This window comes from Heterodontus francisci, chromosome 22, assembly GCF_036365525.1.
Source record: "Heterodontus francisci isolate sHetFra1 chromosome 22, sHetFra1.hap1, whole genome shotgun sequence".
In the NCBI taxonomy this organism is placed as follows: domain Eukaryota; kingdom Metazoa; phylum Chordata; class Chondrichthyes; order Heterodontiformes; family Heterodontidae; genus Heterodontus; species Heterodontus francisci.
The window spans coordinates 62386281-62401459 of record NC_090392.1 but is presented as its reverse complement, the minus strand read 5'-3'; positions in this window follow the sequence as shown (position 1 = coordinate 62401459).

Below are 15179 nucleotides of genomic sequence, written 5' to 3'. Positions count from 1 at the left end.
CTTCCAGATCCAACATGAAGCTGCAGCTCGACATGGTCTGGAAGTTATCAAGCCAGCAGAGACATTGAATCTGACAGACATGCCCCTTGCTCAAATCAAGCGAACTGCCCAACAAGGTCCAACTCTACAAGTGTTGCAAGAATTAGTGATGAAAGGATAGCCTGACAGCATCAAGGACACTCCTGTGGTCACAAGAGCATATTGGGCATACAGAGATGAATTGACAGCCCAAGATGGCATCTTGTACAAAGGAAATAGAGTCATTATCCCCAAAGAGTTGAGAGGAGCGATGCTAAAGTGCATCCATGCAAGCCACCAAGGAATTGAGTCAAGTCTGAGGAAGGCAAGAGAAGTGCTCTACTGGTCAAACATGAGCAATAAAATCAAGGACCACATCAGCCAGTGCAGTGCGTGCAACGATTACAAAGCTAAGCAAGCGAAAGAGACACATGACATCCCAGACAGACTTTGGATGAAACTGGGAGTAGACCTTTTCACTCTCACGGGAACAGATTATCTTGTCACCGTAGACTACTATTCTGACTACTGGGAGGTAGACCAGCTAACCTCAATGACTATCGGTGAGATTGTAAAATATCTGAAAGCACACTTCGGGCGTTAGGGCATTCCAGACCTTGCGATTAGTGACAATAGCCCTCAGTTCACGAGTGAAGAATTCAGTCGCTTCATAAAGGATTGGGAAATTCAACACCATACATCATCTCCACACTGTCACCAGTCCAATTGAAAGGCTGAGGCGTCAGTGGAAATCGTCATAAAGAAATCAAGCAAATTTGGCACAGATATATACAAGGCAATCCTCGAGTGGAGAAACACACCGACCGAAGGCATGGAAAGTAGTCCGATACAAAGACTAATGTCATGCCGCACCCAAACTACTCTTCCAATAGCAAAAAAGATACTGAAGCCAGAAGTAGTAACAGGCGTGAATGACAAAATCAAGGTGAAATGTCAGAAAGTCAAAGTTCACTTTGACAAAACTGCCAAACCATTACCAGAATTGAGCATTGGAGAGCCAGTCAGGGTACAAACTTTCAATGCTCTCAACACGAGTCAGCCCAAGTGGCAACTTGGGACCTGCGTAGAGCAGTTGTCACCTCGATTGTATGTGGTGGAGGTGAACGACCAGATATACCAGCACAGCCGCAGGCACATACACACAACTGGAGAAGCTGTTCCGTCAAAGCAGGCGGTCAATCAGGAAAATGAGAATTCACCAACTGTACAGACCACAGAACAGCCATCAGCCACAGAGGCCCACAGTACACCAACAATGGAAATGAAAGAACAACAGTTACCGCAGCAACAAGTGACACTCGCTGGAGAAGGAAAATCAACCAGATGAACAACCAATAACAAAGCACACGCACACCATTAAGAGACTGGCACGATTTAATGACTATGTGTGCAATGCATGTGCAGAGACTGACAAGAATGACGAACTACTAATGCATGATAACAGTTGTGTGCATAGTGGATAACGTGGGCAACTCACAGTGTCAATATTGATGCATGCAAATTTTTTTTGTTTTTTTTGTATGAAAAGGGGGATGTTTGGGATAGAAATGCAATACTGTACCAATGTGCCTTCTGGCTTGCCATAGTCATGTGACCTCTACCATGAGAAATTCTGACTGGGGCAGCCATTACAGTCAGTTTCATTAAAGACAGAGTCCACACCAGACTGGTGTCCTGTGAGCTCGTAACAGATGGTTTGCACCTGCTATTCTGGTGAGTTTTTTAATATCTCAATTATACTATTGTGGAGAGAAGTTGACTGGAGACCAGACATTTCCTCATGGTAGAGCAAAAAGTGGAAATTCACACCTATTACATGCCATCTAATGATCAGCTAAGCAGCTGCATTAGTCGAGATCTGGAAACAGATGGAAGCAGATTTCCTCTTGACTGGAGAGGTTGTGAAGCTGTTAGAAAGTGCGAGGATGAAAGCTAAAGGAGAAAGTGAGCCACTCACAGGATAAATCTCCAGCCTGAGCACACTTTCTGGCAAGGAAAAGGCCAATCAGGAATGATTGGGTAGAAGATGAGGTGGCAGAAAGTTAAGTTTTACACTTTCCTTTGTGTGGCCAGGGGGAAGCAGGAGTTAAAATACCCCAGGACCTATTTTCAACTGCAGTAGGAGGGGCCACACAGAGCAGTGTGATTATATTTAGTATCAGGTTATGAGAGACACAAGAATGATGTAAGAAAAATAATGAAGTGTCTCATCCAAAAACCCTATCACTATAAAGCAATTTCAAGGGGCAATTTTTATGTGTTCCTTACTGAGTGTGTAACTGATATCTCATTGTGGCAAATACTCCAATTTGAAGAGAACATAATAAATTAACTGAAACATCAGGGTACTGCCTGTGCGGAGTTTGCAAGTTCTCCCTGTGACCACGTGGGTTTCCTCCGGGTGCTCCGGTTTCCTTCCACATGCGAAAGACTTGTGGGTTGATAGGTAAATTGGCCATTGTAAAAATTGCCCCTAGTGTAGGTAGGTGGTAGGAGAATTGAGGGAAGGTGGGGATGTGAGAGGGAAAAATGGGATTAATGTAGGATTAGTATAAATGGGTGTTTAGTTTTTTTTAGTTTAGTTTAGAGATACAGCACTGAAACAGGCCCTTTGGCCCACCGAGTCTGTGCCGACCATCAACCACCCATTTATACTAATCGTACACTAATCCCATATTCCTACCACATCCCCACCTGTCCTTATATTTCCCTACCAGCTACCTATACTAGGGGCAATTTATAATGGCCAATTTACCTACCAACCTGCAAGTCTTTTGGCTGTGGGAGGAAACCGGAGCACCTGGAGAAAACCCACGCAGACACAGGGAGAACTTGCAAACTCCACACAGGCAGTACCCAGAATTGAACCCAGGTCGCTGGAGCTGTGAGGCTGCGGTGCTAACCACTGCGCCACTGTGCACTCGGCGTGGACTCGGTGGGCCGAAGGGCCTGTTTCGATGCTATATCTCTCTATGACTCTATCATGAAGTCTTAACATAATTGATTAAAGTAGCTTTTGCAAGTTCATTTTTATGTTTCAGAAAAATATTTTCAATTTGCATTATATTTCTTTGTATTCAATTGTGGGATGTGGGCTTTTCTAGCATTGAGAAAGTGGTGGTGAGCCTCCTTCTTGAGCCGCTGCAGTCCATTTGGTGAAGGAGCTCCCACAGTGCTGTTAAGTAGGGAGTTCCATAGTTTTGTCCTAGCAGTGGTAAAGGAAGGTTGAGGGTGAGCTGCTCTGTATGTGAGGCTGTTGCCAGAGTGGTGCAAATTATCCGGCAACTTGTGACAATTTGCAATTCACTGGGTGTCACTTACCATAATGGATGATTTACACACTATTTGCCAAGCAAGTTCTGGCCCCATATATCTAAGGATCTGAATGTGAAAACCAGAAGTGTCTGTAACCTATTTTGACTGCACCTCCACTTTGGTGATGGTCTGTTTTCCTTTACAATTTCTTTACAGCACAAAAACATTGCACTGTTTGAATATGCTGGAACCTGCAAATAGCATTCGGTTCAGGGTTTAATAACAAGAGATGACTGTGAATTTATTTTTAATTGATCTGCATGATTTCAGTCAGTAATACTTGGCATTCATATTTGCATTAACAAAGAAGAGCTCAATAAAATGTGGCTGACATTATTCCAGCTCCCATAGCTATCAAATCTTCCAGCAGAAAATAAAGATGCCCTTAGCAGAGGCATTAATTGAGTCAAAATCCATGATTTATTGTACCTCATAACATGCAATTACCTGAATTATTCTAAGTGTCATCAAAAATCTAAAACAATAATTTCAAAAACACAGTGGAAATTTATTGCCAGCCATTGTCTTGTGCACTGTGATGCTATAATAGAATGTGGCTGATGTGGAAGTTAACATGAAATTTTAAATGTCAGAATGGCAAGGTGTTGCTCCATAAATCTGTCAGCAAGGTGCTGAGGCTGATATAAATCATACAAATAGTCATACAGTTCCAGGCACCAATAAGCCACTCTCCAGTCTTCCACGCCCAGCTACGATGCTTATTATTTCTTCTTCTGTTTGTGGTTCGGGGCATCTCTACACTGGAATAATGGAAGGCCATTTCAGACAGTCAGCAATCCTTCTGCGGAATGACAGCCATTCTGCTGGTACTTTAAGTGATGATTAAGGCCCAGAGACTTAACAGCAATCTAGAAAATTCCTTCTAACTTATACTTTACTCATGCGCAGGACATCCAAATAACAAAACCATTTGTGAGTCATTGGGCTAGATTTTACCAGCCCGATGGTGACAGGATCAAAGGCAGGAAGAATCGGAATATCGCATCGGAAGGGAAGCCTGAGCCCTCCACCGGATATTCTGAAGGTCGGCCTGCATGGCGGGAGGACTTCATGCTGAAATGTGGCAGGAAGATAATTAAGTCTGTTTAACGGGTAATTAAATGCAATTTTACCAGGAATTTTGAATTTTACTAAGAGTGCATGGGAACTACAGGGCTTCAGAGCCCCACCAGGTATAAGGAGGCGATGGATTAGTGGGAGGTCAGGGCTGGCTTCAGAAGGCAGCCATTGTGAACGCATGGCTTGGCAGCGAGGGCAGACATTGGTGTTGGCAGTCAGGAGCAGGGACAATCTTGCCAGCGCTGTGGAGACATACTGCTTGAGTGCCATCTCAAAAGTGGTAGTAATGTGAATAGAGTGGTGGGGAGTGGGGGCTGAAAGACCCTGGAAACTGAGTGCAGCTATTTGCCATAGGCCTCATTCGATCAGGCTGCGAGACCTCTAGTGAGGAGGAGCATCAGAGAGGAAAAAAGCTACAGCCACAGGCAGCGGGACAGCAGCAACCTGAAGGCAACGGGAAATTCAGCCTTGGAGGGGAAAATGCAGGAAGAGGGTGCAGAGGGGCACTCAACCAGCTTCTTGTGCGCAGAAGAGGTTACCAACCGAAAGGGTCTACAATCAGAGGCTCAGCATCATGCAAATGTCGAAGTAGCAGTGTCGCTGAAGACTGTGCGTCTCCAAGGAAGCCATCATAGAGATGTGTGCCATGATGGATAGGATGAGGCCTATGGGATGTGGTGGCCCCCCTATGCCTGTGGTGCTGAAGGTCACCATGGCACTGAATTTCTATGCCTTGGGATCATTCTGGGAATCTTCTGGAGAGATGTGTCGGATCACCCAGCTTGCAGCTTTTCACTGCACCAAGATGGTGACCAATGCCATCTTCAAGAGGGCTAGCCAATAGGTGGGCTTTTGTACCAATTCGGACAGTCAAGCTGAGAGGGCCTTAGGGTTTGGGGCCATTAACTGCATGCATGTGGCTATTAATGCTCCCATTGACCAGGCAGCAGTCTTCATCAACAAAATGGCCTTCCACTCAGTTCAATGTACAACTGGTCTACGACCATCACAAACAGTTCTTTTAGGTCTGTGCAAGTTCCCAGGAAACAGCCATGATGCCAATATATTAAGACAGTCCCATGCACCAGACCTTTTCAGACCCCCCACGTGCCTTCAAGGATGGATACTGGGTGATAAGGGCTACCCATTGAAGACATGGCTACTGATGCCTGTGAGGGACCCCAGCACTGATGCAGAGGAGCGATACAGAACCTGACATGGGACAACTCAAGTGACCATCAAGCAGGCTATAGGGCTACCGAAGATGTGGTTCAGATACCTATATTGATCTGGTGGAGCCCTTCACTATGTCCCAACAAGGGCCTCGCATTCCTGGTGGCAAAATGGAGTGAGGGGTGGCATTTTGTGAGCTCATCGTTTCCATGTGTGTTTTACATAACACACCAAATGGGTACGAAAGCAAAACACTGCAGTTGCTGGAAATCTGAAATAAAAACAGAAAATGCTGGAAATACTCAGCAGGTCTGGCAGCATCTGTGGAGAGAGAAACAGAGCTAACATTTCAGGTTGATGGTCTTTCATCCGAACTAGAAAACGTTAGATATGCAACACATTTTAAGTAAGTAGAGAGGCAGGGAAAGGGGGAACAGTTGGTCAACGATAAGGTATCGGAAAGGATAGAAGGAAGGAGAGAGTAAATGACAAAAGGGTGATTGTGTAAGGCAAAAGGAGATGGTAATGGGACAAGTAAAGAAACCAATGATGTGTCGAGAGGAGGTGTAAATGGGAAAAGCAGAATCATCACCAACAGTTGTCTTCCAAAAACAAGATAAAACACAAAAATGGGGGCAGACTAGGTTACGGGTCTGAAATTGTTGAACTCAGTGTTGAGTACAGAAGACTTGCAAAGTGCCTAATTGCAAGATGAGGTGCTGTTCCTCGAGTTTTTGTTGAGCTTTATTGGGACAGTGTCGAAGTCTGAGGGCAGAGAGGTCAGAGTGGGAGTGGAGCAGAGAATAATTAATTCTCATTTTCCATCATTTTTTTACCTCATCTGTTGATGAGGTAGGAGCATACCCTCATCCTCTATGGTTTCAGCCTCACCGCTGTCCATGACCACAGTCATAATTGCACCAATGATGGCCAGTACCTTCTCCTCCATGGGGCCAAGGACATACAGCTGTGTCTGCTCCCTGCTAGTTAGCTGCCACTGCCTCCAATTATGGGCCATCCTGTCATGCAAGAGAGACAGAAGTGTATCAGTGAGTGTGGAGTAATATGTTTGAGTGATGTGCTTGCTACTGTTGAATAGTTGGCAGTGTATGCAAGCTGTGAGATGTGAGCATGAGGCTTGCGGCAGCGCTAAGTTTGTGAGATGAGGTGAGACTATGAATATTAGGTATGAGTCATTCATGATAGAGATTTTTGGGACGTAAGTGAATGGGGTGTTGGTGAATTAAGCAGTGTATGAAGCTCGTAGTTCATTTGTCAGGCGAAGGCATGAGACCTTGATCACTTGTGTGACATCATTGAACTTTCTGCGGCACTGCAGTGAAATCCTCGGGGCTAGACTGCTGTCATTGACCCCAATGGCTATCAGCTTCCACTGCCTTTGTAGTGTCTGACTGGAGGGCACCTGGCCTGTGAGGGAAGAGGACCTTCCTCCTCCTGGCCAGCCCCTGCACCAAGGCCTCCAGTTCTGAATTGGAGAACCTTGGGAACACTCTCTCCAGCCTGTTGTGCCATTTCCACTACTTCTTCTGCTCATAACCTCTCCCTCAATGACTTCCATCACCTGCTGAAGGCAAAATATACCTTTCCTGCAAGAGGTGCAGGCTGGCTTTAAGTGCTAGCCTCATATGATCTTGGGCCCCCTGCCGGGCATGCAGCCACTCAGCCACACATTTAGCACTGTCTGCATACCACGAACATTAAAATTAACAGGCAGTAAGAAGTTTGCATGCTGCCTGCCTATATTACTCTGAACAGGCGTGGGTTATTTATTTATATTTTATTTAGAGATACAGCACTGAAACAGGCTCTTCGGCCCACCGAGTCTGTGCTGACCAACAACCACCCATTTATACTAATCCTACATTAATCCCAAATTCCCTACTACATCCCCACCTTCCTTCAATTCTCCTACCACCTACCTACACTAGGGGCAATTTACAATGGCCAATTTACCTATCAACCTGCAAGTCTTTGGCTGTGGGAGGAAACCGGAGAACCCGGCGGAAACCCACGCGGTCATAGGGAGAACTTGCAAACTCCGCACAAGCAGTACCCAGAACTGAACCCGGGTTCCTGGAGCTGTGAGGCTGCGGTGCTAACCACTGTGCCACCATCGGGATCTCTGTGGCCATTTTTTGGGACAATCAAATTTTTAGCCCCCACAGTCTTTGGGTAAAGAAGTTTTTCCTGAAATCTCTCTGGATTTATTGGTGACTATCTTATAATTATGGCCCCTAGTTGTTGTCTCCCCTGTAAATGGAAACATCTTCTCTACATCTACCCTATAAAATCCTTCCATAATCTTAAAGACATCTATCAGGTCACCCCTTAGTCATCAGTTTCCTAGTGAAAAGAGCCCCAGCCTGTTCAATGTTTCCTGATAGGTATAACATTTCAGTTCAGGTACCATTCTAGTAATAATTTTTGTACCTTTCCCAGTGCCTTTATATCTTTTTCTTAATCTTAATACCAAAGGGATCAAGGGATATGGGGAGAAAGCAGGAACAGGGTACTGAATTAGACGATCAGCCATGATCTTTTTTGAATGGCAGAGCAGGCCCGAAGGGCCGAATGGCCTACTCCTGCATCTATTTTGTATGTTTCTATGTTTTCCTGTATGGGGACTAGAACTGTGCGCAGTATTCCAAGTATGGTCTAACCAACGATCTATACAAGTTTAACATAACTTTTCTGCTTTTCAATTGTATTTCTCTACAAATGAACCCCAGTGCTTTGCTTCCTTTTTGTTTTATAGCATTAGTAACCTGCATTGCTAACTTTATTGATTTGTGTATTGGTATCCCCAACCCCCTCTTCTCCTGTAGCCCGTTAGGTCACTTATTTTAAAAGGAGTATGCAGCCTTCTTATTCTTCCTATCAAAATATGTAACCTCTGACTTATGTATACTGAAGTATCATTTACCAATTGTCTTTTAATATTTTTTCACAGTCCTCCTCTGTATGAACTATACTGTACAATTTAGCATTGTCCACACATTTTTAAATTGTACTTCTGCTTCCTGAGTCTGTAAAATGGGCACAACAAGGTTCAATATCTATCCCAGATCACGAGAGAGCGCGAGAGACCAAAGAATCCTCGTTAATTATTCAAAACCATATCATAGTACATCATTTCCGTACTGTCAGAGACATCAACATCATATTCTCCAAGCACATTGAGCACAATTTTGAAACCCTTTGGTTAATGGAGAAAGAAATTAATAAACTTTCTCAGTCTGTCATAGAAAATACCTCAGCACTAAGTCATGAAGCAAGAAGACAATTTTAGAGTGCAGCTGCTTTCAGAAGTGAGGTAGTAATAGCACAGATTGATTCCATACAGCAGCCAAGTTTGAATCTTAAAATATACACACCTTTACATTTCTTTTGGCTTTCTGTTAAGTCACAGAGCTAAAGACTGACTTGAGATGTGTGGCTCAGGGACACCTCCAAGTGTTAGACCTTTCAGGCTGCTTGGCACATCCTCTTCAGGAGGAGGAGGAGGAACGTCGAAGCATGCATGTAAGCTTTTCCATCTTAGGCCAGCTAGTAGAACCCAGTCTTATACTTTCACTCAGGTATACAGGTCAAGGCAATTGTTCCTGGACTTGTCCAAAGAAACCTGCATACAAGAGACTGCTACCTCCTAAGGAGGCTGTGATAAAACTTTGAAGAGTTCATCAGCCAGACCTAAGAAACACTTTCAGGGTAGCAGTACCTGAGGATACTTATCTTGGCAACCTTCCTGAGATCATCAAGTCTCTTCTATGTCTGCCCCCAATGGACAGGTGAGATAGCATTTACTTTTTCTTCCACTTCAGTCCAGGCTGTTTTGACACTATTCTTTACTGGAATGAGGCTTCCAACTCCAAGTAAAATCTTCCTTCTTTGCTGTACATCCTCCATCAACACAACCAAAGCTGCTTCATTATACAGAAATGTTCTAAAGCAAGCATTTGTTGCAGCAGCTTTTTAAATGATCTTCAAGAGCCCAAAAAGTTTAAAAGCAGCCTGTATCCTTTTAAGAGTTGTTGGCAGATAAACCATCCCATAGAATTTCCAGTGCGTTAGGTGCAATATGCCAAGTGCTTCATAAATAGAAAATAGGAGCAGGAGTAGGCCATTCAGCCCTTCGAGCCTGCTCCGCCATTCATTATGATCATGGCTGATCATCCAACTCAGTAGCTTGTTCCCGCTTTCGCCCCATACCCTTTGATCCCTTTAGACCCAAGAGCTATATCTAGCTCATTCTTGGAAACATACAATGTTTTGGCCTCAACTGCTTTCTGTGGTAGCAAATTCCACAGGATCACCACTCTCTGGGTGAAGAACTTTTTCCTCATCTCAGTCCTGAAAGGTTTACCCCGTATCCTTAGACTATAACCCCTGGTTCTGGACTCCCCCACCATCGGGAACATCCTTCCTGCATCTACCCTGTCAAGTCCTGTTAGAATTTTATAGGTTTCTATGAGATCCCCCCTCACTCTTCTGAACTCCAGTGAATATAATCCTAACCGACTCAATCTCTCCTCATTTGTCAGTCCCACCATCCCAGGAATCAGTCTGGTAAACCTTCGCTGCAGTCTCTCTATAGCAAGAACATCCTTCCTCAGATAAGAAGACCAAAACTGCACACAATATTCCAGGTGTGGCCTCACCAAGGCCCTGTATAATTGCAGCAAGATATCCCTGCTCCTGTACTCGAATCCTCTCGCTATGAAGGCCAACATACCATTTGCCTTTTTTACCGCCTGTTGCACATGCATGCTTACCTTCAGTAACTGGTGTATGAGAACACACAGGTCTCGCAGCATATTCCCCTCTCTCAGTTTATAACCATTGAGATAATAATCTGCCTTCCTGTTTTTGCTACCAAAATGGATAACCTCACATTTATCCACATTAGACTGCATCTGCCATGCATTAGCCCACTCACTCAACTTGTCCAAATCACCCTGAAGCCTCTCTGCATCCTCCTCACAACTCACCCTCCCACCCAGTTTTGTGTCATCTGCAAATTTGGAGATATTAGATTTAGTTCCCTCATCTAAATCATTAATATATATTGTGAATAGCTGGGGTCCTAGAACTGATCCCTGCAGTACCCAACTAGTCACTGCCTGCCATTCAGCAAAAGACCCATTTATCCCTACTCTTTGTTTCCTGTCTGACAACCATTTTTCTATCCATCGCAATACACTACCCCAAAACCCCATGTGCTTTAATTTTACATGCCAATCTCTTATGTGGGACTTTGTCGAAAGCCTTCTGAAAGTCCAAATAAACCACATCCACTGGCTCCCCCTCATCAACACTACTAGTTACATCCTCGAAGAATTCTATTAGATTTGTCAAGCATGATTGCCCTTTCGTAAATCTATGCTGACTCTGCCCGATTCTACCACTGTTCTCTAAGTGCTCTGCTATAAAATCTTTGATATTGGACTCCAGAATTTTCCCCACTACCGACGTCAGGCTGACTGGTCTATAATTCCCTGCTTTCTCTCTACCTCCCTTTTTAAATAGTGGGGTTACATTAGCTACCCTCCAATCTGTAGGAACTGCTCCAGAGTCTATAGAATCTTGGAAGATGACCACCAATGCATCCACTATTTCTAGGGCCACTTCCTTCAGTACTCTGGGATGCATACCATCTGGGGATTTATCGGCCTTCAATCCCATCAATTTCCCCTGCGCCATTTCTCTACTACTACTGATTTCTTTCAGTTCCTCTCTCTCACTAAGCCCTGTGTTCCCCAACATTTGTGGTATGATATTTGTGTCCTCCTTTGTGAAGACAGAACCAAAGTATGCATTAAGTTGGTCAGTCATTTCTTTGTTCCCCGTAATAAATTCCCCTGTTTCTGACTGTAAGGGACCTACATTTGTCTTCACCAATCTTTTTCTCTTCACATACCTATTGAAACTTTTACAGTCAGTTTTTATGTTCACCGCAAGCTTGCTCTCGTACTCTATTGTCTCCTTCTTAATCAATCCCTTGGTCCTCCTTTGCTGAATTCTAAACGGCTCCCAATCCTCAGGTCTGTTGTTTTTCCTGGCAAATTTATATGCCTCTTCCTTGGATCTGATGCTATCTCTAATTTCCCTTTTAAGCCATGGTTTGGCTACCTTTCCCGTTTTACTTTTGCGCCAGACGGGGATAAACAATTGTTGCAGTTCGTCCATGCGCTCTTTAAATATTTGCCATTGCCTATCCACCGTCATCCCTTTAAGTAACGTTTCCCAATCTGTCATGGCCAACTCGAGCCTCATACCTTTGTAGTTTCCTTTACTAAGATTCAGGACCCTTGTCTCAGAATCAACTACGTCACTCTCCATCTTGATGAAGAATTCGATCATATTATGGTCGCTTGTCCCCAAGGGGTCTCGCCCCACTAGATTGTCAATTATTCCTGTCTCATTACACAAAGCCCAGTCTAGGATGGCCTGTTCTCTAGTTGGTTCCTCAACGTATTGGTCCAGAAAACCATCCTGTATACAGTCCAAGAATTCTTCCTCTACAGTATTGTGACTAATTTGATTTGCCTCATCTATATGCAGATTAAAGTCACCCATAATTACAGATGTTCCTTTATCGCATGCATCTCTAATTTCCTGTTTAATGCCATTCCCAACATCACCACTGCAGTTTGGGGGTCTATATACAACCCCCACTAACGTTTTTTGCCCCTTAGTGTTTCTCAGCTCTACCCATACAGATTCCACATCATCGGAGCTAATATCTTTCCTCACTATTGCGTTAATTTCTTCTTTAACCAGCAATGCAACTCCACTGTCTTTTGCTTTTTGCCTGTCCTTCCGAAATACTGAATATCCCTGGATGTTCATTTCCTATCCCTGGTCACCTTGCAGCCATGTCTCCGTAATCCCAACTATATCATACCCGTTTATATCTATTTGCGCGATTAATTCATCCACTCTAAGGCACAAAGCCTTAAGGCTTGTCTTTTTAACATTACTTGTCCCCTTCCCACTATTTTTCACTGTGGCCATGTTTGATTCTGGCCCTTGATTTCTCTGCCTATCACTTTTCTTATTCCCCTTACTGTCTTTTGTTCTTGTCTTTGATCTCCCCTCCTCTGACTCCTTGCAAAGGTTCCCATCCCCCTGCCATTTTAGTTTAAACCCTCTCCAACCACTCTAGCAAATACTCCCCCTAGGACATCAATCCTGGTCCTGCTCAGGTGTGACCCATCTAGTTTGTACTGGTCCCACCTCCCCCGGAACTGCTCCCAATGCCCCAGGAATCTAAAACCCTCCCCCTCACACCATCTCTTCAGCGATGTATTCAACCTATATATCCTTCTATTTCTACTCTGACTAGCACGTGGCACTGGTAGTAATCCTGAGATCACTACCTTTGAGGTCCTACTTTTCAACTTACTTCCGAGCTCCTTATATTCTGCTTTTAGGACCTCATCCTTTTTTTTAACCTACGTTGTTTGTACCAATGTGTACCACGACCACTGGCTCTTCACCTTCCCCCTTCAGAATGTCCTGTAACCTCTCCATGAGATCCTTTACCCTAGCACCAGGGCGGGAATGTACCATCCTGGAGTCTCTTTTGCGGCCACAGAAACGCCTATCTATTCCCCTTACAATTGAATGCAATTGAATATTGCATTCCCACATTTTTTACTCCTCCCCTGTGCAGCAGAGCCAACCGTGATGCAATGAATTGGGCTGTTGCTGCTTTCCCCTGAGAGTCCATTTCCACCAACAGTATCCAAAGCAGTATACCTGCTTTGCAGAGGAATAGCCACAGGAGATTCCTGAACTGCCTGCCTAGTCCTCTTGCTCTGTCTGGTGGTCACCCATTCCCCTCCTGCCTGTGGGGTCTGAGCCTGCGGTGTGACCACCTCTCTATACGTGCTATCCACGATATTCTGCACCTCATGGATGCTCCACAGTGTCCCCAGCTGCCGCTCCAGCTCCGAAACCCAGGCTTCCAGGAGCTGCAGCAGGAGACATTTCCTGCACACATGCTGGTCCCGGGCACTGGAATTGTTCCCGGCTTCTGACATGGAGCACACCACAGCTTAGAGCTCTCCTGCCATGACTTAACCCTTTAATTAAATTAAACCTTCTGGAAGATCTTAATGTCCAATATTATCCGTTACTCTAGGGCCCTTCTTCCCTGGTCCTCGTAACTACAGAACTCCCTAAAAAAACACTACTTACTATATTTGAAATAAACTTTAAACCTTTAAACTTTTCTTATCTGAGATACTTACCCAGATATTTAGAGCTATTCTCTAACAGCAGTGACTCACCAACCAATCACCTTGCAGCTCTCCTGTGACATCACTGTTGGCTTTTTTTTTTTCAAAACTCTAGCGTGCTGCTGCACTTTTAAACTCTGCCGGTCTCACTCAGTCTCGCTCCTTCCCACTGCCGCTGCACTTTTAAACTCTGCCGGTCTCACTCAGTCTCGCTCCTTCCCACTGCCGCTGCACTTTTAAACTCTGCTCGTCTCACTCTCGCTCCTTCCCGCTGCACTTTTAAACTCTGATGTCTCGCTCAGTCTTGCTCCTTCCCGCTGCCACTGCACTTTTAAACTCTGCCGGTCTCACTCTGTTTCATAAATATATGAGATCAGCTGCAGTTCCATGTGTATAGTCAGCTCACTATACTGTAGATACATGCAATATCCAAAGAGCAGTACTGGTACTAATAGCCAAGGCCATTACTGGTCATGGAGAATGTACTGTTACGACTAGGTGAGGCAGGGGTTTAGGGTTCCCTTCTCAGCCTTTGCCTGGTTTGGCCATAACAGGGTTTAATTTTTAAAAGCCCGTGTTTTAATCTTCCCCGCAGTGAACCCTTGTTCACCACTCTCTAATTGTAATGGCAAAGAAATCAACCAGACAGGTTTTCTTAGATTTAAACAAGAAAGGTGTAAGTTTATTAACCTTAATACTCTAACTTGGTTAAAACTAAGAAATAAGCAATGCGACCACGCTGGCATACATACATGATCAACACACATGCAAATAGAAGCAGAGGAGGAGAAAGAAGTAGAAATGTTTAAAGTAATAGCTGGAGTTCAGTTACAAACTTTTGGATTTGATGAAACGTCTTTGATTGCAGTTGTCTTGCAGTTCTCGTTGGGGCCCAGTACACACTTTCAAACTTGTTTAGTTGCAGGAGTCTTCTGTCTTGAGGTTCGAGTGCCTTCTGTGGATCCCTGGAACATTGTGCGAGAGAGAGAGGGAGAGACCTTCCTTCTCTGTTGTCTTCAAACTGCAGTCTCTTTTTCAACTGTTCTGTGAGCACAATTCAAAACTACAGGTTGGCCAGCAGGTTAGTCATGTGACTTACCCCTTATTTGGAACAACCTCTCCTGTGGTGTGGATTTCAATGTTCTAGGTGGGGGGTGGGGGGGGGGGGGGGATGTAGTGCTGTCTCTTACACAGACAAGATGTGAATCACTGTTGCCCACACCAATCTTTGTTAATTGAATCAGTGAGCAGTTCCCATTGTCTCTTTTTTTCCCATTATCTTTTATAATGTAAAATATGCAGCCATGT